The following is a 25303-nucleotide window of genomic DNA, read 5'->3' on the forward strand; positions in this document are numbered from 1 at the left end:
TCCCTCAACGCTTTCAGCGGTTAGGGTGGACGCAGCGATGTCCTCTGCTGGCGTCAGGTCCTGAGCAGAGGCAGATCCACCTCCAGTTATACGGCGTGTCCGATTTTTGCTAGCAAGCTTGGACTTCCCCCGTCTTCTGACATCGTTGTAGCGCTTGCGGCACTGGTGCGATGTCCTGGGGATGCCAGCTGTGGAAACAGCTTTGCCAGCTTTCCTCCCATGCCTGTTTAACCGAAGCAAATTTGGGTAGGTTTCTCCTATCCCCATACAACGTCATTTCTCTGTCTTTCACGGCCCTGACGAGAATGTCGGTCTCCTCGGCTGTGAACCACTCCTGACGTGCGCCTGGCAAATCCGCCATAATAATAGCAATCCGCCATGGAACAAGCGCGCCTGCTCTTAAAGGGAATGTGAGAAGACGCTCTGATTGGTTTATTGCACGTTACGCCCAAACCACACCTATGAATAATGAAGCTACTTCAGACCAACCCATTTTAGATTTACGTCGGGCGCAAGAGTAATTTATCCCGCCGTTATAATTGCAACAGCGACCAAGACCCACCCACAAAGTTACTTGCGTTTCGCGCTTGATACTTGCGTTTCAGATCGTTAAAATAGGGCCCATTATGTTTTAATGTGACCCCGCCCATGGAGAGCGCGCGCTATTCAAACGCAAATGATCTGAGGCGATCCATGCAAACCTGTGAACACCCACATCAGCTCGCGAGTTAAGTACATGAGTCAGACAGACACTGTGCGCTGTTCTGGAGCTACTACAGCTGGCAAAAAGACAGTTTAAAAATGAATCGCGTTTTTGTGAGTGAATGAATGAACAGCTTTTACCCAACTCTATTGCTATACTGAGATGAGTAAAAATCGACTAGAAAAATTGGATAGATTTATAAAGTTTTTACTGTAAAATACTGCCACATCAAATAACCTTATAATGTTGCCAATTTCTGCTCATATGTTAATATATATATATATATATATATATATATATATATATATATATATACAGGTGCTGGTCATAAAATTAGAATATCATCAAAAAGTTGATTTATTTCAGTAATTCCGTTAAAAAAGTGAAACTTGTATATTATATAGACTCATTACATGCAAGGTGAGATATCTCAAGCCTTTATTTGTTATAATTTTGATGATTATGGCTTACAGCTTATGAAAACCACAAAATCAAAATCTCAGAAAATTAGAATATTACATGAAATCACACAGTAATTACACAGTGATACCATGGTCATTGAACCAGGTTTTGGTTCTTTTGGCAGTGTGGGCAGGTGCAAATCCTGCTGGAAAATGAAGGAAGCATGAAGTGCTCTGAAAATGTCCTGGTAGACGGCTGCGTTGACTCTGGATTTAATAAAGCACAGTGGACCAAAGTCCTCTTTTCTGATGAGAGCAAATTTTGCATCTCATTTGGAAACCAAGGTCCCAGAGTCTGGAGGAAGAATGGAGAGGCACACAATCCAAGATGCTTGAAGTCCAGTGTGAAGTTTCCACAGTCTGTGTTGGTTTGGGGAGTCATCGGCTGGTGTTGGTCCACTGTGCTGTCCACTCAACGCAGCCGTCTACCAGGACATTTTCAGAGCACTTCATGCTTCCTTCAGCAGACAAGCTTTATGGAGATGCTGACTTCATTTTCCAGCAGGATTTGCACCTGCCCACACTGCCAAAAGAACCAAAACCTGGTTCAATGACCATGGTATCACTGTGTAATTACTGTGTGATTTCATGTAATATTCTAATTTTCTGAGATTTTGATTTTGTGGTTTTCACAAGCTGTAAGCCATAATCATCAAAATTATAACAAATAAAGGCTTGAGATATCTCACTTTGCATGTAATGAGTCTATATAATATACAAGTTTCACTTTTTTAAAGGAATTACTGAAATAAATCAACTTTTTGATGATATTCTAATTATATGACCAGCACCTGTATATATATTATGTTTTGTCAAATATAAAGTCATCAACTAAGATTTTATTACAGTGTTTGTTCCAATGTAGGCTATATACAAACTAATGAATCCTTAACTTTGAAATACGTATGATAAACTGTATACTTTAGTTTTTGCAAAGAAAGATTACACTGGAAATATTGTTAAAATTTTAATTGTTGTTGTAATTGTAACCTTTTTAATAAAATACCAAAAAAATATATATATACAAGGATAGATGTAAACAAAATCTTAAAAGGTCAATATAAGCCTTCTCTTTGAATTATTTTTATTGTGTTTTATTAGTGACACATTTGGGGAGAGAATATATTCCAAAACTTTCTGAAAATACAGTATGAGAATTAACTGCACAATTACTAGAAATGTTTACCTTGGATATTATACAATTTGCAAGCACAATTTGTGAAAAACAAAACAAAACAACAACTGTGTTTCCAACTGTCAACCAATTTTGTATTATATATATACACTCACCTAAAGGATTATTAGGAACACCATACTAATACTGTGTTTGACCCCCTTTCACCTTCAGAACTGCCTTAATTCTACGTGGCATTGATTCAACAAGGTGCTGAAAGCATTCTTTAGAAATGTTGGCCCATATTCATAGGATAGCATATTGCAGTTGATGGAGATTTGTGGGATGCACATCCAGGGCACGTAGCTCCCGTTCCACCACATCCCAAAGATGCTCTATTGGGTTGAGATCTGGTGACTGTGGGGGCCATTTTAGTACAGTGAACTCATTGTCATGTTCAAGAAACCAATTTGAAATGATTCGAGCTTTGTGACATGGTGCATTATCCTGCTGGAAGTAGCCATCAGAGGATGGGTACATGGTGGTCATAAAGGGATGGACATGGTCAGAAACAATGCTCAGGTAGGCCGTGGCATTTAAACGATGCCCAATTGGCACTAAGGGGCCTAAAGTGTGCCAAGAAAACATCCCCCACACCATTACACCACCACCACCAGCCTGCACAGTGGTAACAAGGCATGATGGATCCATGTTCTCATTCTGTTTACGCCAAATTCTGACTCTACCATCTGAATGTCTCAACAGAAATCGAGACTCATCAGACCAGGCAACATTTTTCCAGTCTTCAACTGTCCAATTTTGGTGAGCTCGTGCAAATTGTAGCCTCTTTTTCCTATTTGTAGTGGAGATGAGTGGTACCCGGTGGGGTCTTCTGCTGTTGTAGCCCATCCGCCTCAAGGTTGTGGCTTCACAAATGCTTTGCTGCATACCTCGGTTGTAACGAGTGGTTATTTCAGTCAAAGTTGCTCTTCTATCAGCTTGAATCAGTCGGCCCATTCTCCTCTGACCTCTAGCATCAACAAGGCATTTTCGCCCACAGGACTGCCGCATACTGGATGTTTTTCCCTTTTCACACCATTCTTTGTAAAACCAAGAAATGGTTGTGCGTGAAAATCCCAGTAACTGAGCAGATTGTGAAATACTCAGACCGGCCCGTCTGGCACCAACAACCATGCCACGCTCAAAATTGCTTAAATCACCTTTCTTTCCCATTCTGACATTCAGTTTGGAGTTCAGGAGATTGTCTTGACCAGGACCACACCCCTAAATGCATTGAAGCAACTGCCATGTGATTGGTTGATTAGATAATTGCATTAATGAGAAATTGAACTGGTGTTCCTAATAATCCTTTAGGTGATATATATATATATTATCCTTGCATTCTTTCTTGTGGCTCAGTGACACACCTGAATGAAAGGCTCATTATGCGGCTCATTATGCAGCTCATTATGCGGGTTGTTGTCTTCTCAGGTGTGAGTCATGCCCCAATGCATATTGCCTTTCCAATCAAAAAGTGTCTTACAAAATTTAACCCTCTAGGCGCCACGGTCATGTTTACTCGACAAGATGCGGCACTGAATAAAACGGCCGATTTTGTCAGATAGGGTGTCAAATTTCGTTTGACTTCCCCTCCACTAGATGGCAGACATGTCATACTTCATCCCCGACTCAAAAAAAAACGTCATGCTTCTATACAAAATCTTCGAGCTAGAGCGCATTGAATCAGTGCGAACAAAAGCGGAGGTAGTGTGCGAGTGAGCCATTTTATCAGAGCAATATTGTCAACGTCAGCGAGTATTTGCATTAGATTATTATTATTATTATTATTATTATTATTATCTAATGGCATCAATAAAGCTTACCCGGAATGAAGCGGACCCTGATTCTGAAGGGGAATATCTGCCATCAGAAGATGACGGTGATTCTGAAAGTGAAAGTATAGCCCTACACCAAGCACAAACTGTGAATCCTTTGCCCAATGTAGATGGTTCTTTGCCCAGTGTCAGTGGTGGGAACAATGTTTCCCGGGGTCGGAGTGTTCATCGCGAAGTTAGCAGGCGTGTTAGTACGCTGGATCTGGATAGCCATGTGGTCAAGACTTTGCCGCATCCCGGACAGCTCCCGCTCCAGCATGTCAAACCCGGTTTGCTGGAGCTGTGGATCTGCGCATGCGTCGCGTCTGAACGCGTTGTTTGTATTTGGAGCTGCATCGATTTGATTCATAATCCGTGATTTTTTCTTTAAACTCACTTACAACGAACATTTTCTACTTTTCCTCACTGAGAAGCACTGCTGCTCAAACCTCATAGTTCCAACGCGGACTGTTTAGCAGAAGCGTCTCAAGCCGATTTGTGACCCAACACTGGACCGGTAACCCTGTGGGTCACGGCTGAGCGCGTCTTCTTTACACTCACTTACAAACAAACATTTTCTCGCCTATCGTGCATCTACATTACACCCGTACCACTAAAAAGACGGATTATATCCAAGACTTCAGTCATAAATTAGTATTAATATTGATAGCATCACTGGTAGCGTCGTTGCTAACTTACTGTCCATCTGTTAAAATGGCGAATATATCAGATGTATGTTGTTTACCTTTTGGTGCAGGTGAAGACTCACTCGAGCTGCACGCGGTGCTGTCTGAGCTGGAAGCTGTAGAGAAGCAGATCCGCGACCTTTTAGAGAGACAAGCCGAGCTGATAGACCGGCGTTTAGCTCTTGAATCAGCACGCGCCGATGCGTAGATTAGAGACCGGCGTTTAGCTCTTGAATCAGCACGCGCCGATGCGTCGATTAGACACCGGCGTTTAGCTCTTGAAACATCACGCGCCGATGTACACAAATCAGCGACTAACATTAGTAATTCGCTGACCCCGACCTCGTCTACTCCGTGCGTTTTTCAGCATTGGTCCCGAGCGCCCAGGTCACGATCAGCCATGGTTTCGTTCACTCCGGCTCCGACACACCACCACGAAGCCTGGGTGGTTCTGTAGCGGAAGACGCGAGCCAGGACCAGAGCAAGAATCTCTCCGCCCCTCATACCGACAAGGGCATAAAAAGTTCAGTAGATTATTCGCGCTAAATGAATGGTTAATGTCATGGTGCAATGAGCAGAAACTGCTCTTTGTAAATAATTGGAATCTGTTTTGGGAGCGTCCTAGGCTTTTCCGCACTGATGGCTTACACCCCAAGTAGAATCGGAGCAGATCTTCTGTCTGATAACATCTCCAAGACGTTAAATACCTTTGATTAGTAACCAAAAGTCCAAATTACAGTCCCTGCTGCACCAACTTAATTGATATAAATATTAGTGTAGAACATTGCATAGAAACTGTGTCTATTCCTCGTTTAGTGAGATCAAATAATAAATCTACTGCAGTATCTAGAAAAAATCTAATTGTTATTAAAACAGAAAATCTCGCTATTAGTGAACAAAAACAATTTCTAAAGCTAGGTCTTCTAAACATTAGGTCACTCACACCTAAGGCAGTTATTGTAAATGAAATAGTCACAGATAATAGCATCGATGTACTTTGTCTTACTGAAACCTGGCTTAAACCAAATGATTATTTCGGTCTAAATGAGTCTACTCCATCAGGTTACTGTTATAAGCATGAGCCCCGTCTGATTGGTCGTGGCGGCGGTGTCGCAACAATCTATAGAGATATTCTTAATGTTACCCAGAAAACAGGTGACAAGTTTAATTCGTTTGAAGTACTTGTACTAAATGTTACACTCTCAGATGTAAGAAAAAAATCCCTATTATCTCTAGCTTTGGCTACCGTATATAGACCGCCAGGGCCTTACGCTGATTTCCTAAAAGAGTTCGCAGATTTTCTCTCAGATCTATTGGTCAACGTCGATAAAGCATTAATTGTTGGAGATTTTAACATACACGTAGATAATTCAAATGATGCGTTAGGGGCTGTGTTTACAGAATCAAGCAAAACGTCACTGGTCCCACTCATCGTCTAAATCATACACTCGATTTAATTATATCATATGGAACCGATCCAACCGATATAGATATCATTCCACAAAGTGATGATGTCACTGACCATTACATGGTAACTTCCATATTACATACTGCTGTAATATGTCATGCGCGCGCCGCGTTATCGACCAGGCAGAACAATCCTTCCATCCACCATAGATAATTTCTCAAATTGCTTATCTGATCTGTCTCAGCTGCTGCCTGAACCCAAACAAACAGATGAACTAAGAAACTAACTAGCACTATGAGCACCATTCTCTCTAGAACACTGGATATTGTTGCACCCATTAAATTAAAAAAGGTCAGAGAGAAAATTAAATCACCATGGTACAACAATACTGTATATTTAAACAATTAAATAGATTTAATATTTAAAAAACAAATAATGTATTTACTGTTTCAGTCACACCCCTCCCCCTCACAATGGTTCATTCCACCTGCGCTGTCCGAGCTACGATCGCTAGTGTAGCGTCTCTTGCTTAGTTATTGCACTTGTTATGATGCAGCGCAGACAGTGACACACGCAGGCATGTCACATCAAAAGTCAGGGCATCAAAAACAGAAAGAAAAGAAGGAAAGAGAAGACAGAGAACGCCAAAGTCGACAGTATGTCACACAGTTTTTCAAAAAGAAAGGTAGCTTGCCCTATAACTGTATTCCAAAACTTTCAGAGTTACTTATTTTTGTTGCTACATGACCTGCTTTTATCTAGCTAGCATAGTAAAATAATTACTGAATTATGATTTACATCCAACAATAATAACACATCTCTGCTGTCTCCGGGTAATCATGTCTCGTAGACACAGATTCAGCGGCTGCTGCACACCCACGTCCTCCTTCCCCCATGTCCCCCGTCCCCGTCTCAGCCGAACAAGGTGAGCCAAATTACAAAATCAGTTTGCCGTTTTTGCCAGCAGAAAGGCACGCCGCTGGGCCATTATAAAGTGATGTTGAACATAACTTTGTTAGACCTGGATAACAAACAGTTGATGTCTGGTTCAGTACTTGTTTAGTCCTGGACTGGTTTAGGCCTGGCATTACTCCTGGTGTGTCTTGATTTTGAGCCCTTTTGGCCTAGCTAGTTTTATTCCTGGACTGATTTAATTATGGGTTAGTTCTAGCTGATGTTTCCTGATTGAGCAGTTTGACCCAGCTAAAGCTTGTTCATGTAAAGTATATGTCAATATGTGTACATTATGTTCTGTTGTGCTTGCAATTGCAATTGAGATAATAAATGTTCTCCCTTTTATGTAAACAAGTACATATTTCTATATATTTTTTCTTGTTTTTGTAGGCTTTGTACTCATCTTTAGACATTTTAACTATGCAATGTGCTAAGTATCTTTTTTAAAGTATACAGGGCATATTTATTGGGTTAAATTTTATCTGTAAAAAATGTAGGGGGCCCAGAAATTTTGGTTTCCATAGGGCCCAGAATTTCTGGCGGCACCCCTGTCTGTATTTATATAGTATTCAGCCTTTCATCCAGACCATGTTTATTTGTCTGGTTGATATTTGGCTGCATTTAATTTTTGAGAAAATTAAATATGTACTCATCTGATTTTTGAGGAGTTAGATGTCTGTATTAATATACTATGCAGGCTTTCATCCAGACCGTGTTTACTTGTCTGGTTGATATTTGGCTGCAATTAATTTTTGAGAAAATTAATTATATACTCATCTAATCTTTGAGAAGTGATTTAATTCTGAGCAAATTAATGGTGAATTCCCGGGGGAAATGGATAACACCTCATTATACGGTGCCCTCGGGGGCTGTTCTGCCAACTCCACAACCCACGTGTGCTTTGGAGCGCAGCGTTCTCCAGCGAGTTCTAGTCTCAGTGTCTGACTCGCAGAAAGAGGGTTTAAGAGGGGTAAGTTTGGTTGTTCCTGCCAGTCATCCGTTTAAGGACACTGGATTGGTTTCTTGAGCTATAGTAGAGCCCAGTCTTGAGAAGCTGGTACCTTTAGTAATTTCGCCGTAGTCGTCTTGGGATAAGACAGATCTGAGGACAATCATTATCTCAAAGAAGGCTTCGACTAAGAAGAAGTCCTGACGTCCTGAAGTCCTGTTATGGAGCAAGAAGTACAGATTCTTCTGCGAAAGGAGGCTATAGAAAGGGTTCCTCCTCCCAGCAGGGAGTCAGGGTTTTACAGCCGTTACTTCATTGTTCCAAAGAAGGATGGAGGGTTGCGTCCTATTCTATACCGTAGAATTATATTGACGACTGGTTGATTTTAGCTCAATCTGAGCAGATGGTGGTTCAGCACCGAGATCTCGAAAGTTGGAGCTGAGGCTCAACGCCAAAAAGAGTGTGCTCCTTCCAGTTCTAAGGACCACTTTTCTAGGTGTGGTCTGGGATTCAACGATGATGCAGGCACAACTCTCCCCTGCTTGTATAGCATCGATTCTCTCAGCCCTAAATGGGGTAAAACATGGCCAGTCACTCACTGTGAAACAGTTTCAGAGACTGTTGGATCTTATGACAGATGCGTCCAATGTAATAACTTTTGGCCTCATGTACATGAGACCCCTGCAGTGGTGGCTCAGAAACAAGGGGTTTTCTCCAAGGGGAAATCCGTTTTGCATTATCAAGGTCACGCGGCGATGCTTACGTGCCTTAGTCATGTGAGAGAAACCTTGGTTCCTCACCCAAGGCCCAATGTTAGGGGCTTCTTGTTGTTGCGTAATGCTAACGACAGATGCTTCCCTCACAGGTTGGGGGGCAATCATGAATGGTCACTCGGCACAATGTCTGTGGCAGGACCATCTACTTTCTTGGCACATAAATCAGCTAGAAATGATAGCGGTGTTTCGAGTTCTCAAACACTTCCTCCCAGACCTGAGGGGCCATCATGTGCTTGTCCGCATGGACAACACATCGGTGGTATCTTACATCAACCATCAAGGGGCTCTAAGGTCATGTCACTTATGCAAACTGACTCACCAGATCCTCCTTTGGGCCCAAGGGAGTTTGCTCTCTCTAAAGGCAATTTACATCCCTGGGTATTTAACCCTCTGAGGTCTGGGGTGTTTTTGGGGTCCTTGAGATGTTCTGACATGCCCTGACATTTGTGCTTTTTTCAGTTGCTTATAAACATATCAATGGCAAAAAAAAAATTACACTCTATTTAGCACAAACAGGACTACCATGATATGTGAGCCACATGTATGTACATGTTTTCATTTTTGAGAGAATAATGTTTATGCATGGTTATTGAAAAAACTAAAAATGAAAGTTTCTGAAATAAGGCCACAAAACACATACTAAATATATGTCAATAAGACTTGTCGTCGCCTAGAGTTTTTTCTTCAAAATGATGTGAAAATCATCCTGCCTAATCATTCACATAAAACGATACATTGATTTAAGTTTTGTGAAACACTTTTAGTTTGGAAAGGCAATATGCGGATGGGGCGTAAACGATCATACATATTTAGTAGTTCACACCTGATGAGACAATGCCCCTGCATACTTAATGAGCCATTCATTCAGGTGTGTCACCTATAGCTAACTTAAATATACAAGCTTCATAAAAATGATCATTCTAGAAGAAAATTTCAGATGGCATTTAGAGGCTTTTGCATCTGAACTCTTCATATACACACACACACACACACACACACACACACACACACACACACACACACACACACACACATATACATATATACATATGTATTTTCAGTTTTGGAATATTTATCCTCTCCCCAAATTTGTTACTAATAAAACACAATACAAATTATTTAAAGAAAAAAATTATATTTACCTTTTAATAGTTTGTTTACATCTACCTTGTAAATATATTTTTTTATTAAAAAGGTTACAATTACAACAACAATTCAAGTGTAATCTTTCAGTATATTCTACACTGTACCCAAATCTAGTCAACAAAATGTTGTCTTTCATATTTCGCCTGACTGTAACGTTGTTTTTATGAAATATTAGGGCATATAAATGTTAATTTGCAGTTTAATACGTTGCTTATACAAATAGCCTACATTTTATTTCAACATATTTCAGTCGATTTTTACTCATCTCAGTATAGCAATACAGTTTGCTAAAACATCATCATTCATTCACAAACGCGATTTAAATTTAAACTGTCTTTTTGCGAGCTGTGGTAAACAGCGCGCATCTCTGCCGTTCATTCATTCATAAACAGAAACCCGATTCACGTGAGAAGGAAAAAAACTTACAGTATTCCTCATCTCAGTCTGATCCTTGCTCCTCGATATACCCGCACTTCTGAGGTATTTTCCATTATTATTATTCCTCACAGCGCTGCGAGACGGTGTAAACAAGTAATGAGCTGATTAAACTTGTGTTTTCTCGAGCTGATATGGGGGCGTTCACAGGTTTGCGCCGTGGATTGCCTCAGTCATTTGCGTTTGAATAGCGCGCGCTCTCCGTGGGCGGAGTCACATTACAAGTAATTAGATGAGATGAGAACGACTGACATCTCGCTCTTTTCTTACAGATTACATGAACTGAGAATATTTGTTTTTTATATAAATTACTTGATTTAAAAGAAGAGAATTCAAGCTTCATGCCTGTGTGTCTGTATGCCTGTTTGACTGAGTATTCGCTGAGTTATTGTTCATTTTCGGACCCGTTTCAGAATGGACTACACTGGCAGAGAGAAGGCAGAACTCGCTTCGTGTTTATTTTTCTTTATTTGGCAAAAAGCACAACACTTTGTTTTTATTGTGAGTATACACAAAAATAATACACATTTAACAGAATCGATTGATGTATGAAACTTGTTTGTAAAATCAAAGTCAAAAGAGTATTTCGGGTCTCAATTCAACTGATAAGGAAAAAAGCAAGCAGATCACGCCGGCGTGATTGCCGACCTCAGAGGGTTAACCCTCTGGGGTCTAAGGTGTTTTTGGGGTCCTTGAGATGTTCTGACATGCCCTAACATTTGTGCTTTTTTCAATTGCTTATAAATTAAATATGTAATTCTATTTAGCACAAACAGGGCTACCATAATATGTGAGCAACATGTACATGTTTGTATTTTTGAGAGAATAATGTTTATGCTAGGGCTGGGCGATTTAAATCGTGAGATTGTTATGCGCATCTCGTCAGTAAAGCCGGTTCCTTGATTAGTAGTAAATCGCCATCACCTAATTATCACCTAATCACATCACCTAATCACATTAATTATCGCTGGCGATACGTCCGCGATTTTAATGCGATATGGCTCAGCTTGTCAGTTAACTACGGCTCTTTGTAGTAAATGCCGCTCCATCTGAAAGCAGGTGATGGCTATTTACTACTAATCAAGGAACCGGCTTTACTGACGAGATGCGCATAACAATATCACGATTTAAATCGCCCAGCCCTAGTTTATGCATGGTTATTGAAAAAACTAAAAACTAAAGTTTCTGAAATAAGGCCACAAAACACATACTAAATATGTGTCCACAAGACTTTTGACTAATGGATGTCGTCGCCTAGAGTTTTTTCTTCAAAATGATCTGAAAATCATCCTGCCTAATCATTCACATAAAATAATACATTGATTTAAATTTTGTAAGACACATTTTATTTGGAAAGGCAATATGCGCAAACAGGCGTAATAGGCGTAAACGATCCAACACCATCATGAATAATGAGTGGTTCACACCTGAGGAGACAATGCCCCCGCATAATGGGCTGCATACATAATGAGCCATTCATTCAGGTGTGTCACTGAGCCACAAGAAAGAATGCAAGAGCATATATATATAGCATCTCAATTTTTTTTTATTTTTCCATAAATTCTGCTAGCAAATTGTATAATAACCAAGGTAAACATGTCTAGTAATTGTGCAGTTAATTCTCATACTGTATTTTCAGAAAGTTTTGGAATATGTATCTTCTCCCCAAATTTGTCACTAATAAAACACAATAAAAATTATTTAAAGAAAAGGCTTATATTTACCTTTTAATATTTTGTTTACATCTACCTTGTAAATATATTTTTTGCTATTTTATTAAAAAGGTTACAATTACAACAACAATTCAAGTGTAATCTTTCTTTGTAATACTTTTGTTTCTAAAGTATACATTTTATATTACATATTTCAAAGTTAAGGATTCATTACTTTGAATATAGCCTACATTGGAACAAACACTATAATAACATATTAGTTGATGACTTTATTTTTGACTATGTCACGATTCATGTCTGTGTTCCCCTGTCTCATCCTATGTTTAGTAGTTCCCTGCTATGTTGATTAGTCATCCCAGGTGTTTCTTATTTACCACGCCCCCTTGTTATCTTGTTTAGCTTGTCTGTCTGTGTATTTAAGCCCTGTGTCTTGTTTCAGTCTTGGTGAGTTCTTGACGTTGTATGTTGGCTGTTCCTGTTCCCGTTCCTGAGTCTCTGTCTGAGTTTGTAGTCTTTGTCTGAGTTTGTTACCGTTTGAGTTTCTTTAATAAATTCTGCTGCACTTGGATTCTGCTTCTGCTTCTGCATCTGCTTCTGCTTCTGCTTCAGCCGCCAGCACAACAGAAGAACTCACCACAAGATGAATCCAGCAGCACGGATTATGTGTCTCCGACAAGGAGATCAACCCATCGAGGTTTATGCAGGAGAATTTATCGATCTGGCTCACTTGACCACTTGACCGAGCCAGAGCTTCACGTCGTCACGTCGGCTGATCCAGAGACTGTTCATGTGACGTCTGCCGATCCAGAGACTGTTCACGTCACTTCTGCCAATCCAGAGACTGTTCACGTCACTTCTGCCGATCCAGAGACTGTTCACGTCACTTCTGCCGATCCAGAGACTGTTCACGTCACGCCCGCCGAGCCAGTGTCTCCGGACAAGATGGCCGCCGCCGAGCCAGTGTCTCCGGACAAGATGGCCGCCGCCGAGCCAGTGTCTCTGGACAAGATGGCCGCCGCCGCCGAACCAGTGTCTCAGGACAAGATGGTCTCCGCTGAGCCAGTGTCTCCGGACAAGATGGCCGCCGCCGAGCCAGTGTCTCAGGACAAGATGGTCGCCGCCGAGCCAGTGTCTCAGGACAAGATGGCCGCCACGCCTGAACCTGAGCCCTCAGCAGAGATGGCCGCCGCCACGCCTGAACCTGAGCCCTCAGCAGAGATGGCCGCCACCACGCCTGTTCCTGAACCGGTGTCTGTTCCTGAACCAGTGTCTGTTCCGTCTGTTCCTGAACCAGTGTCTGTTCCGTCTGTTCCTGAGCCGGTGTCTGTTCCTGAACCGGTGTCTATTCCTGTTCCTGAGCCGGTGTCTGTTCCTGTTCCTGAGCCGGTGTCTGTTCCTGTGCCATGGCCGCCTGAAGGGTCGTCTCCGCCCTGGCCGCCTGAAGGGTTGTCTCCTCCCTGGCCGCCTGAAGGGTTGTCTCCTCCGCCCTGGCCGCCTGAAGGGTCGTCTCCTCCCTGGCCTCCTGAAGGGTTGTCTCCTCCCCGGCCACCTGAAGGGTTGTCTCCACCCTGGCCTCCTGAACAGTCTGCTCCGCCCTGGCCGCCTGAAGGGTCGTCTCCTCCCTGGCCTCCTGAAGGGTTGTCTCCTCCCTGGCCGCCTGAAGGGTCGTCTCCTCCGCCCTGGCCGCCTGAAGGGTCGTCTCCGCCCTGGCCGCCTGAAGGGTCGTCTCCGCCCTGGCCGCCTGAAGGGTCGTCTCCGCCCTGGCCGCCTGAAGGGTCGTCTCCGCCCTGGCCGCCTGAAGGGTCGTCTCCGCCCTGGCCGCCTGAAGGGTCGTCTCCTCCCTGGTCGCCTGCACAGCCTGATCCGCCCTGGCCTCCCGTCTTGCCGCAGTCTCCAGGTCCTCTTCCACTTCACGGGCCTGGCCCTCCATCCCGCCCCCGGGTCCTCCATCCCGCCCCCGGGTCCTCCTCTGCTCCACCCCCCTCCTGGACTTTTCCTGAGCGTCTGGAATCCGCTCCTTAAAGGGGGGGCTATGTCACGATTCATGTCTGTGTTCCCCTGTCTCATCCTATGTTTAGCAGTTCCCTGCTATGTTGATTAGTCATCCCAGGTGTTTCTTATTTACCACGCCCCCTTGTTATCTTGTTTAGCTTGTCTGTCTGTGTATTTAAGCCCTGTGTCTTGTTTCAGTCTTGGTGAGTTCTTGACGTTGTATGTTGGCTGTTCCTGTTCCCGTTCCTGAGTCTCTGTCTGAGTTTGTAGTCTTTGTCTGAGTTTGTTACCGTTTGAGTTTCTTTAATAAATTCTGCTGCACTTGGATTCTGCTTCTGCATCTGCATCTGCATCTGCTTCTGCATCTGTATCTGCTTCAGCCGCTAGCACAACAGACAAAACATACTATATTTAACATGAGCAAAAATTGGCAAACAAAAGCTTATTTGATGTGGCAGTCTATTTTACAGTAAAAACTTTATAATCTATCCAAAACTAGTCAACGAAATGTTGTCTTTCATATGTCTGTAACATAGGTCTATTGTTTTTATGATAGGGAATATAAATGTTAATTTGCAGTTTAATACGTTGCTTAAACAAATACATTTTATTTCAACATATTTCAGTCGATTTTTACTCATCTCACAGGGTTCGTACAGATTCTGTAAAATGAAATTCCAGGACTTTCAAGGACTTTTCAAGCACTAATTTCGGGGATTTCAAGGACTTCAATCAGCACTTATCAAACAATATATTTATTTTATTTTTTTACTCAAATTACATATATACGATATTTAATCCATTGACCAGCGCTGTCAGGGATGGGAAATCACCTTAACCATTGAAAGGATATTGAAACAGATTTTTTTCCTATTGACCTGAAGAATGAAAGTTGCATTATATACTTATCATATACTTAATATCATGCTCATAGGCATAGCCATGCAAAATAGCTCTATATCTCAGACAGGCTGCAGCGTTAATTTAGCGTGAAAAGATTGTATTTTTTCAACAACATTTTTTTCATTAGGGATGCACCGATACCATTTTTTGCAGAACGAGTCCGATACCCATACTTGCATTTTTGGTACTCATCGATGCAAAGTACCGATACCTGAATTTTCACTGCATTTGTAATTTTTAAATGTATTAGTAGATAAACCAAAAGAATATAAATCATATTAGTTGGCTTAATTTGTTCATCAAATATATATTTCTTTCAGTTATTTTCATGCTTAATTAAGCCTGCTAAAATGCATTGTGTGAGCTTCTGTTACTGTCACTGTTCATTCTATTTCTTATCATATTTTATCTTTCATTTAATAGCACAGCACATATTTAGAGCTGTTTCATCAGCAGGGTTGAAAAAAATGCATATTCATCACTGTCTAAATTAAATATAGATGAATATTTTTGTAAAGTTGAAAAGGGTAGCCTATTTAGTCAAGAGCAGTGAGTCATTTATTTGTCCTTTGTTTGATTAACATTAAAACAGCAGCAGGTTTATTAGACTGCTGTCCCTTTAAGACCGAACGCACGGACCGCATTTGAACATGGCTACGTTCACTTGAGATACAGCCGACTTTGTTTACTCTCCAAGACGGGCGTTTTTACATAAACTTGTGTGAATTCTTCCGTACAAGCGCAAGACGTGAAAGACAATTAAATTCAGTATTCGCGCGCTGTCTATCAAGACGTTGGTTTGCGGGGCGCGCGCTTCGGCTGTTTGCGTTCAACTTCTTGACCTGCAAACGTCCTCTAATAATGTAGGGAACCACTCGTTATACTTAAATCAGGTAACGTGCTGAGTGAACGATCAGCAAGCAAGGGCATTCAGAAGTGCGCGCGCTCTCTCTCTCTCTCGTCTCGTCACTTAACGTTAATAATAAGCTACAAACCTCGTTTTATTTTTTTTGCCATTGACATCCGACTGAACTACAAACCTTCCACGGATGTCTGTTTAAATGGATGTGCTCGACAAGCTCGTGCGTCAGTGCCGGTGCGCGCTCAATCCACTGCGCGTTTTTCTCACATCAGCTCGCGAACCACAGCTATGTTACTATACTATATGTGTTACTATACTATCGCGGAGCATTTTTACGAGTACATGAGCTCTGTATCGGTGCATCAAATTCAAGCACTTTTCAAGTACCTCTTCAAAAATATGGCTGTTTTCAAGGGTTTTCCAGGACTTAAATTTCAAAAAGTCAAATTCAAGTACTTCAAGCACTTTAAGCACCTTGTACGAACCCTGATCTCAGTATAGCAATTTGGTTTGCTAAAAGCGGATCATTCATTCACACACAGAAACGCGATTCAAATTTAAACCATCATTTTGCAAGCTGTGGTAAACAGCGCGCATCTCTGCCGTTCATTCATTCACACACAGAAATGATTCACTTGAGAATGAAAAAACTTGACGTGACGCAGGGATAAGTGATGGCAGCTTGAAACGTATGCTCCCGCTGTCCTTCGGGTTTTTATCCTTATTATATCCTAAAATACGTTCAGATATAGATATTTTTCTTTTATATGTCACGTGGAACTCAAAATGTCAGAAGAAGGCAAAAGTTCGTCTTCTGGCTGTAACACTGAACAAAGAAAACTTCGCTCAGCCGCACAGACTCAGCTCAACATGTGCACGAGGGGAGTAACAGCTAGCAAAGAAGCCACAGCTAGCACTACCACGGAGCCTGACATGGCTCAGATTCATGGGATGCTGAGCAAGATACTAGAGGAAACGGCAGATTTGAAAGAAATTCGTCGGTCTCTGAGCTCCGTGGATACAAAGCTTTCCTCCCTCATTTCCCGCATTACGGAAGTGGAAGATCGGGTGAGTCAGCTAGAGGACGAGCAAGCTAACATAAACGCTAGACCGATGGGAGCCACTAAAGAGGACTTACAACTATTGATAGATAGGTTGGCCACAGCTGAAGACAGATCTCAACGCAACAACCTCAGATTCGTGGGGATACCGGAGGGGGCTGAAAAGAGCAATGTTACCGCGTTCCTGAACGAGTTTATCTCAGCGACCCTTGGCATTGATCCAACCCCGGGAGGAATCGAGATGGACCGCGCTCATAGGATTGGGAAACGGCTGGAAGCGGGGGATAAGAATTATGGTCGAACGATTGTGGCGCGCTTGCTACGATACAAAGATTGCCAAGCCATCCTGGAAGCAGCACGGGAAAAGAAACGCTTGACGTGGAACGGCAAACAAGTTATGATTTTCCCGGATTATTCGAGGAAGACGCAAAGGAAGCGAGAAGCATTCTCCCGCTGCAAGAAAGCTCTCCATGAGCGCAAGATTAAATTTGGTATGCTCTACCCTGCACTTCTGAAGATTTTCATCACTGGACAGAGTCCACGGGTATTTGATGACCCAGATAAAGCAATGGAGTACATTGAGAGACGCTGAGGTACATGTCTGACACTATTAGTACGTCATATGCGATCCGGACACGTTATGGATGTGCTTTGGAAACTACAAGATCTTGCTGTGTCCGTACGTTCGGAAAGTAATGGTATGTGAGATAAAAGTTAGTGGGTGTGTATATGCGAACTGGCAGACCTTTGTTTTGTTTTTTGGACATGGACAGATCAGGTCAAATTACCGGCTATGCATTTCATAAATCATTTAGAGGTTGATTTTTGAGTTTATATTTCTCATAGCCGGGGCAGGTGTAGCCAACAATTTTTATTTTTGTATAGAAATCCCTATGTCCTTAATCTAATACCTCATACCTGAACACAATTTTGTATATGATACTCAGGACGGTGGGCCTTCGGGCTGCCATTGTTCCATAAGTCATTGACCTAAGAGATTCACTTTTTTGTTTTATTTCAACAATGTTCCTTGTTCTATTGTTCTTTGTGCCAGACTGGTTCGCAGTCTGCTGGTTATTGATATCGCTATGGGTTGATATTATTTTTTTTTTTTTTTTTTTTTTTTTTTTTTCTTGTTAATGTGTATAATTTATGTTGCACCATGGATCTTATGTTATAATAGAATGGCCACTTACTCTACTCTAAAATATATTAAGATTGCTTATGACTAGTAGTGGGAGGACATTATATTATTCAACTTGGAATGTGAATGGCCTGGGTTGTCCAATTAAAAGGAAGAAAATACTGGGACATCTGAAAACTAAAAAACAAGATGTAGTATTCTTGCAGAAAACACATTGTTGTCCTCATGAATCAGTTAAATTATGTAGGGACTGGGTAGGACATGTTTCCTTTAGCGCTGGGTCATCTAAAAGTCGAGGAGTAGCTATATTAATTAACAAAGGCTTACAGTTCAGGCTCAGGAGGGAGGTTAAAGATGAGGAGGGCAGAATAATTATAATATTAGCAGAGATACAAGGACATGCTCTGATACTGGCCAATATATATGCACACAATGTTGATCACCCTAATTTTTTCATAGACTTAGAAAGTAAGTTGCATGATATTGGACAGTACCCCATAATTCTGGGAGGAGACTTCAATTTTGTCTTAGATCAATTCCTGGATAGAAGTAAACCAACATTAAGTAGAATGCCTGACTCTGTCTTACTGGTTAAGAAAATGTGTTCATCTATGGGTCTAATAGATGTGTGGAGGCTGAACCACCCAACGGACAGAGACTATACTTTTTATTCAGGAGCCCACAAAGTCTATTCAAGAATAGATTTTTTTCTAATTTCCAGCTCCTTGCTACCTGCGACACTATCCTGTTTAATTGATAGCATTCTGCTGACAGACCATGCCATGGTCAGACTACAAATGACCCCATATCAGGAAACAGAAAGATCACAGATGTGGTGTTTTAATTCATCTTTATTACAAAATGTAGGATTTAAGGAAGATCTTCGAGCCCAGATTAGGTTATATTTGGAGACCAATGTCCCCACAGCTCCCTCTGCCATAGTGGCTTGGGAGGCCATGAAGGCCTTTATAAGGGGATTTATTATTCAATATTCTTCTTATAAGAAGAAGGTCAATGCTGCTAAACTTACAGATCTAGAAAGGAGAATTAAGAACACTGAAGCTAAATTTAAAAGGAATATATCTGAACCTATTTTAAAAGAATTGACCCACCTTAAATATGAATATAATATTATAATATAAAAAAAAACGGAATATCTTCTGTTCAGGGCCAGGCAGACTATTTTTGAATCTGGGGATAAAGCAGGGAAATTTTTGGCTAGGTACATTAAACAAAAAAATTGCAAATCTTCGGTAGCAGCAGTGATGGCTGAGGATGGAAGCCTGGCAACCAAATCTAGGGAAATAAATGATGTATTTAAGAAATTTTACAGAAATCTTTATACATCTGAAAACAGTGCCACAGACAAAGAGATAATGTCATTTCTTAATAAATTAAACCTTCCTAAGCTGAGTGTATCACAACAGGAGGACTTAGATTTACCTATTAGTTCACAGGAGATACTTGATGCAATTAAGGCCCTACCATCAGGTAAATTTCCAGGCCAAGACGGGTTTACAGCAGAATTTTTTTAAATGCTATGCAGAAGACCTATTACCATTATTTGAAAATATGCTTGCAGAAGCATTTAAATCTGGCAAATTACCTCCCTCCTTAAACCAAGCAATTATCACTCTTATACTTAAAAAAGAAAAGGACCCGACTGACTGTAAAAGCTATCGTCCAATAAGATTAATATCTGTTGATTGTAGACTTTTATCTAAAATACTTGCAAATAGATTGGATAAAACACTTGGGTCACTTATCCATCCTGACCAAGTGGGCTTTATTAGATGGAGAAATTCTTCTGATAATGTGAGACGGCTTATACATATTATGTAGTCGGTGCGGGACTCCAACGATCCAACAGCAGCTATCTCACTTGATGCTGAGAAAGCGTTTGATAGCCTAGAATGGAGGTACATGTTTCATACGCTTAAAACATTTGGATTTGGTCAAACTTTTCTCAGATGGATAGATATTCTTTACAAAGACCCACAGGCCGCAGTGAGAACAAATGGTTTGATTTCCTCTTATTTCACACTTCATAGAGGCACCCGGCAGGGCTCTGCATTATCGCCGGGGCTTTTCTGTCTTGCTCTTGAGCCTCCAGCTATTCGCAAAAATCAGAATATTCAGGGAGTTAAAATTAGTGAGTCTACACATAAGCTTCTGCTTTACGCGGACGACATTTTATGGCTTGCTTCGGACCCAGCCAGATCTGTCCCAGCACTATTGGATGTTATTGAGTCGTTCTCTAAAATATCAGGGTATAAAGTCAACTGGTCCAAGTCTGAGGCCCTTCCACTGACTTTATACTGTCCAAGAACTTTATTTCAGGCGGGGCTGTTTCAGTGGCCTAGTGAAGGCATAAAATATCTTGGCATTCTCTTCCCTCACCAAATTGATAAAATAATCAAAAAGAATTTGAACCCACTCTTTAATAAAATTTCATTAGATACAGATAGATGGTCACCACTATTTTTATCATTATGGGGAAAGGTCAACGTCCTGAAGATGAATTGTATCCCGAGGTTGAATTATTTGTTGCAATGCCTTCCTATTACAATACCCCAAAAGTACTTTAAAAGGTTCGACCAAATTTGCAAAAAGTTCCTATGGAATGGTAAACGTGCAAGGATAAAATTAGAAAGGCTACAGGTACCAATCAATAAGGGTGGCATGGGCCTCCCCAAACTAGCCCTGTATTCATTATGCCTTCTGCTTGAGACATATAGCTCAGTGGACACTGCCACCTGAGAGAGCTCCTCCCTGGTTTGAGATTGAACAGAGACTATTCTCACCACTTTCCCCTATAAATGCTTTGTCTAGTAATATACCCTCCAAATTAAAATCTCACCCTATCATATCCAACCTCTGTAATGTGTGGAAGAAGTTTTCTAAAGCTTTTAATATTAATGTCTATCTTAATTCTGAATCCTGTATTTGGAATAATCCAATCCTACGTATTAATAAACATTCTCTTCTATGGAAAGATTGGGTAGAAAAAGGAATTATTACGCTTGCAAACCTGTATGAGAGGGATAATATAAAGTCTTTTGAAAGGTTAGCTGGTGAATATAATTTGCCCAGATAATTTTTGGAAGTATCTTCAAATGCATCACCTGCTAGTTACTGTCATAGGGAAAGGAATAGAACCTCAGCAGTCAAACCTTCTCTCTCAGACTACGAAAATAATGGGTTTGGGGCATGAAGCTGCTATCTTTTATGCGATGTTATTCCAACAGACAGTTACCGTATCTTATGCAACAATGTTAACTTGGTCGGCAGATTTGAACATTGATGTCACACATAAAGAGTGGGATCGTATCTGTGAAAACATTAAGAGGGTTTCAAGAGATGTTAAAATTAGATTAATCCAGTTTAAGATTCTTAATCGATTTTACTGGACTCCGACCCGGCTGTTTAGGCTGAAGCTGAGAGATAATGCAGACTGTTGGAAGTGCTGCAGCTCAGAAAGGTCTCTTTTTCATCTGCTCTGGGAATGTCCCATGATTCAGAATTATTGGTTAAAGATTCATGACCGCATTGAAAACATTACCCGGACTGGTCTGGAGTTCTGCCCGAGGTTGTATGTTTTAAATCAGGGGTGGGTAACGTCCGGCCCCTGGCCGTAACTGTCCCGCAAAACAGTTTGATGCGGCCCGCGAGTCAATTCCTCCCCCAAAAAAAACCCAACAACTTCAGAAACAAAAGTCTCAGCAATTACTTTTCCTGTGATAGAAAACACAAAATAGGCAAAGTGGCAAGCAGCACGAGTCCACGAGCCGTGAGAGCAGGGCGAGGCCAGTAGCGCGAGTGTTAATGAGTCACCTGCGCGCCGCATCGGTTTCAAGTTTCTCACGGATGAGCTTCGGAGGCGCGCGCGCGTACCGGTTTCAAGTTTCACTGATCAGCTTCGGGGCGCATAAAAGGATCGGAACGAAGACAGCGGAGGACCAGGCATGGACTTTACTGTGTGTGCGTGTGTTGCGTGTGCGTGTGTGTGTTGCGTGTGTGTGGTAGTCGTCCACGAGGCGCTGCTGCTTTGACTTTCGTTTTGTCATTTGTTTACATCTATGCAAAATAATCCTTGAAAGATTTCTCATTTAAGGTCATTCCTGTTTGGAATATGTGATTGTGTATTGTCAACAATAAGCAGAAACATTTTGCATTTCCATTTTATAGTGTAGATCATTCATTTCAACATTTATCCTCATTCTCATGTTTAAGAATCTGTAATCTTGACAAATAATTTATGCTACTGCCCACTGACATGCTTTTAAAGCTATTGTTATCAAAAAATGTTGGCCTTCAAACACCTTAAAATGCACATATGTAGGTCCGAGAAATCTAAATTTTCTCGGGGGAGCATGCCCCCGAACCCTCCTAACTACCTCACATTTGAATGTGTGTGTCTGTGTGGTAATATGGGCTGGTGTGGCAACAGTGCCAGGACTGAATTTTTTAACCAGTCTGCCCCCTGCATATATAGGCCTAAAATATACATTATTCTCTGTATCGAATCATGTTATCTTGTTACCCACCCCCAGCCCCTGATGTTTCGGGCTCAGCCCCTGATGTTTTTAAAACCTAGAAACGCCCCTGCTCATTACAATGGCCCTTAAAGAATGTTAAAAAATTGTAAATGGCCCTTGATAGGAAAAAGGTTCCCCACCCCTGTTTTAAATGATCCACAGATGACATCGAACTGTGAAGCAGCGGACTTTATTCAGACCAGTATAATGGTAGGAAAACAAATAATAATGAGAAACTGGAAGAACCCAGGTGAGCCCACTTTCCAGGAGTGGAGCATGGAATTGGCAAAAGTGGCATCATACGAAAAAATTTCTTTCAACATCAATGATAGGGCAGGAAAATATGTGGCGAAATGGGGGAAATACGTGCAATATATTGCTACTAGATGAGAGCGGGGTGCTTGTTGAAAAATGTACATTTGATTTGTTTTGTTTTTTGTTTGTTCTTTTATTCTTTTTTGTTGTTGTTGTTGTTGTTGTTGTTGTTGTTTATGCATTTCTATATGATTTGTATTACTCCTTTTTGCTTACTCTTTTTATTTATTTGTGTACACTCAAAATGTATCACTATGGGATACATGTTAAGATGTCAATTGTAAAGTTGACTACAATGTTGACTACAATGTATCAGTGTTGTTCAAAAACTCAATAAAATGCTAATTATAAAAAAAAAAAAAAAAAGAGAATGAAAAAACTTACTACAGTATTGCTCAGCTCAGCTGGATCCATTGCTCCTCGAAATACTAGCACTTCTGAGGTACATTTTCCATTATTATTATTACAATAGTATTATTCCTCACAGCGCCGCAAGATGGTGTAAACAAGTACAATGATCTGATTAAACTTGATGTGTTTTCTCGAGCTGATATGGGGGCGTTCACAGTTTGCATGGATTGCCTCAGATCATTTGCGTTTGAATAGCGCGCACTCTCCGTGGGCGGGATCACATTAAACTTAATAAGCTGAAATGAGAGTGACTGACATCTCTCTTTTTTCATACAGATTACATAAACGGATAATATTTGATTTTATTTTTGAATCAGATAATTTAAAAGTACACACTTGAATGATTATAAAGATATTGCTCATGCCTGAGTTTTGTTTAACCCCCTGGGGTCGACAATCACGCCGGCGTGATTTGCTCTGTTTTTTTTCTTATCAGTTCAAACGAGACTCCAAATACTCTGTTGACTTTGATCTTACAAACCAGTTTCATACATCAATCGATCCTGTTAAGTGTGTATTATTTTTGTGTATACAATAAAAACAAAGTGTTGTGCTTTTTGCCAAATAAAGAAAAATAAACATGATGCGAGTTCTGCTTTCTCTCTGTCAGTGAAGTCAATTCTGAAATGTGTCTGAAAATGAACAACAACTCAGGGAATACTCAGTCAAACGGGCATACAGACACACAGGCATGAAGCTTGAATTCTCTTCTTTTAAATGAAGTAATTTTTATAAAAAACAAATATTTTCAGTTTATGTAATCTGTATGAAAAGAGAGAGATGTCAGTCGTTCTCATCTCAGCTCATTAGGGACCGTTCGGTATTTATGGAAAGGGCCACCGGAGGAAAATAGGGGAGGGTCATGTCTTTTTATTCTTTGTTGAGGGGAGGGTCATCCAACTTTTTTTAGTCTAGGGGAAGGGTCACCAAACTTTTATATTCATGAAAACAGCAACATTTCAAAGTGGTTTGTTTGCTGCATATCTTTTACATGTAGCTCCATGTTGCTCTCGCGGTATCAGCCCGCCATCTATATCAGATGGGTTTGACCCAACAAAAATCCAGTTTGGCGCTGTTTGACACTGCGCGTGCACTTCAGTACGCGCTCAGAAAAAGTGCATCATGTCAGAACAGAACGCCAATGAAATGTTTACCCGGCAAAGCTTTAAAGCACGAGCAAATAATGAACTTTTGTGATTGCGAATAAGTGCAGTGTCCTGTGAGTGTAACTCTACCGCTGCATTAACATGTGTGATGTGAATGTACGTCGAGTTTTACAGTATTGGGACTGAGGCGCCAGAACTGCAGAGTAAATATACTGAAATTGCCACCATAACAGTGGAGTGTAATGTGTAAGATGTAGGGCTACCACATCTTTAAATTACTATTAGTATTATTTAAGTTAACATAATAAAATACGTAGACCTACACCAAAAAACTAGTTGAGGATAAATTCGTTAAAATTGGGCAATTCCAGCGTTATGGACGTGACATTTGCAGTCAAAACTTGAAATATAAATTCTCAGAAAATGCATTTAATACCAATATATTGAAACGTCTGTTAATATATCCATACTCCCTTAATAAAGGAGTCAAGACATTAGAAAAATATCAGTCTACACATGCGTTTTATATTTAATATGAGGGAAATACACATGTGAAGTGACACAAAAAATCTAACTTTTAGGTGGCAAAATATTTTTTAGTAATTCTATGAACACTGCGCAAACCAAAATATATATACCCACCGGATGAAGAAGGGTCGGCCTCCACAGAACATAAAATATTCTTTTTATTTAATTTTTCGTGTTCACATTTATGTGAAAAAAAAAAAAAAAAAAAAAAAAACAATGTTACGGGCGTGACAGTTCTCCATTACGGACATGACCGCTCTGAAA

At 40.9% G+C, this 25303-nt stretch overlaps 1 protein-coding gene across 2 annotated transcripts in view; it reads right to left on the minus strand.

Moving 5' to 3' along the window:
• The window catches only part of fkbp10a (FKBP prolyl isomerase 10a), a 400035-nt gene that overhangs the window by 211563 nt on the left and 163169 nt on the right, over window positions 1–25303 (minus strand). The window lies entirely within an intron of this gene.

The sequence above is a fragment of the Squalius cephalus genome, assembly GCF_949319135.1.
Source record: "Squalius cephalus genome assembly, chromosome: 8".
NCBI lineage: Eukaryota > Metazoa > Chordata > Actinopteri > Cypriniformes > Leuciscidae > Squalius > Squalius cephalus.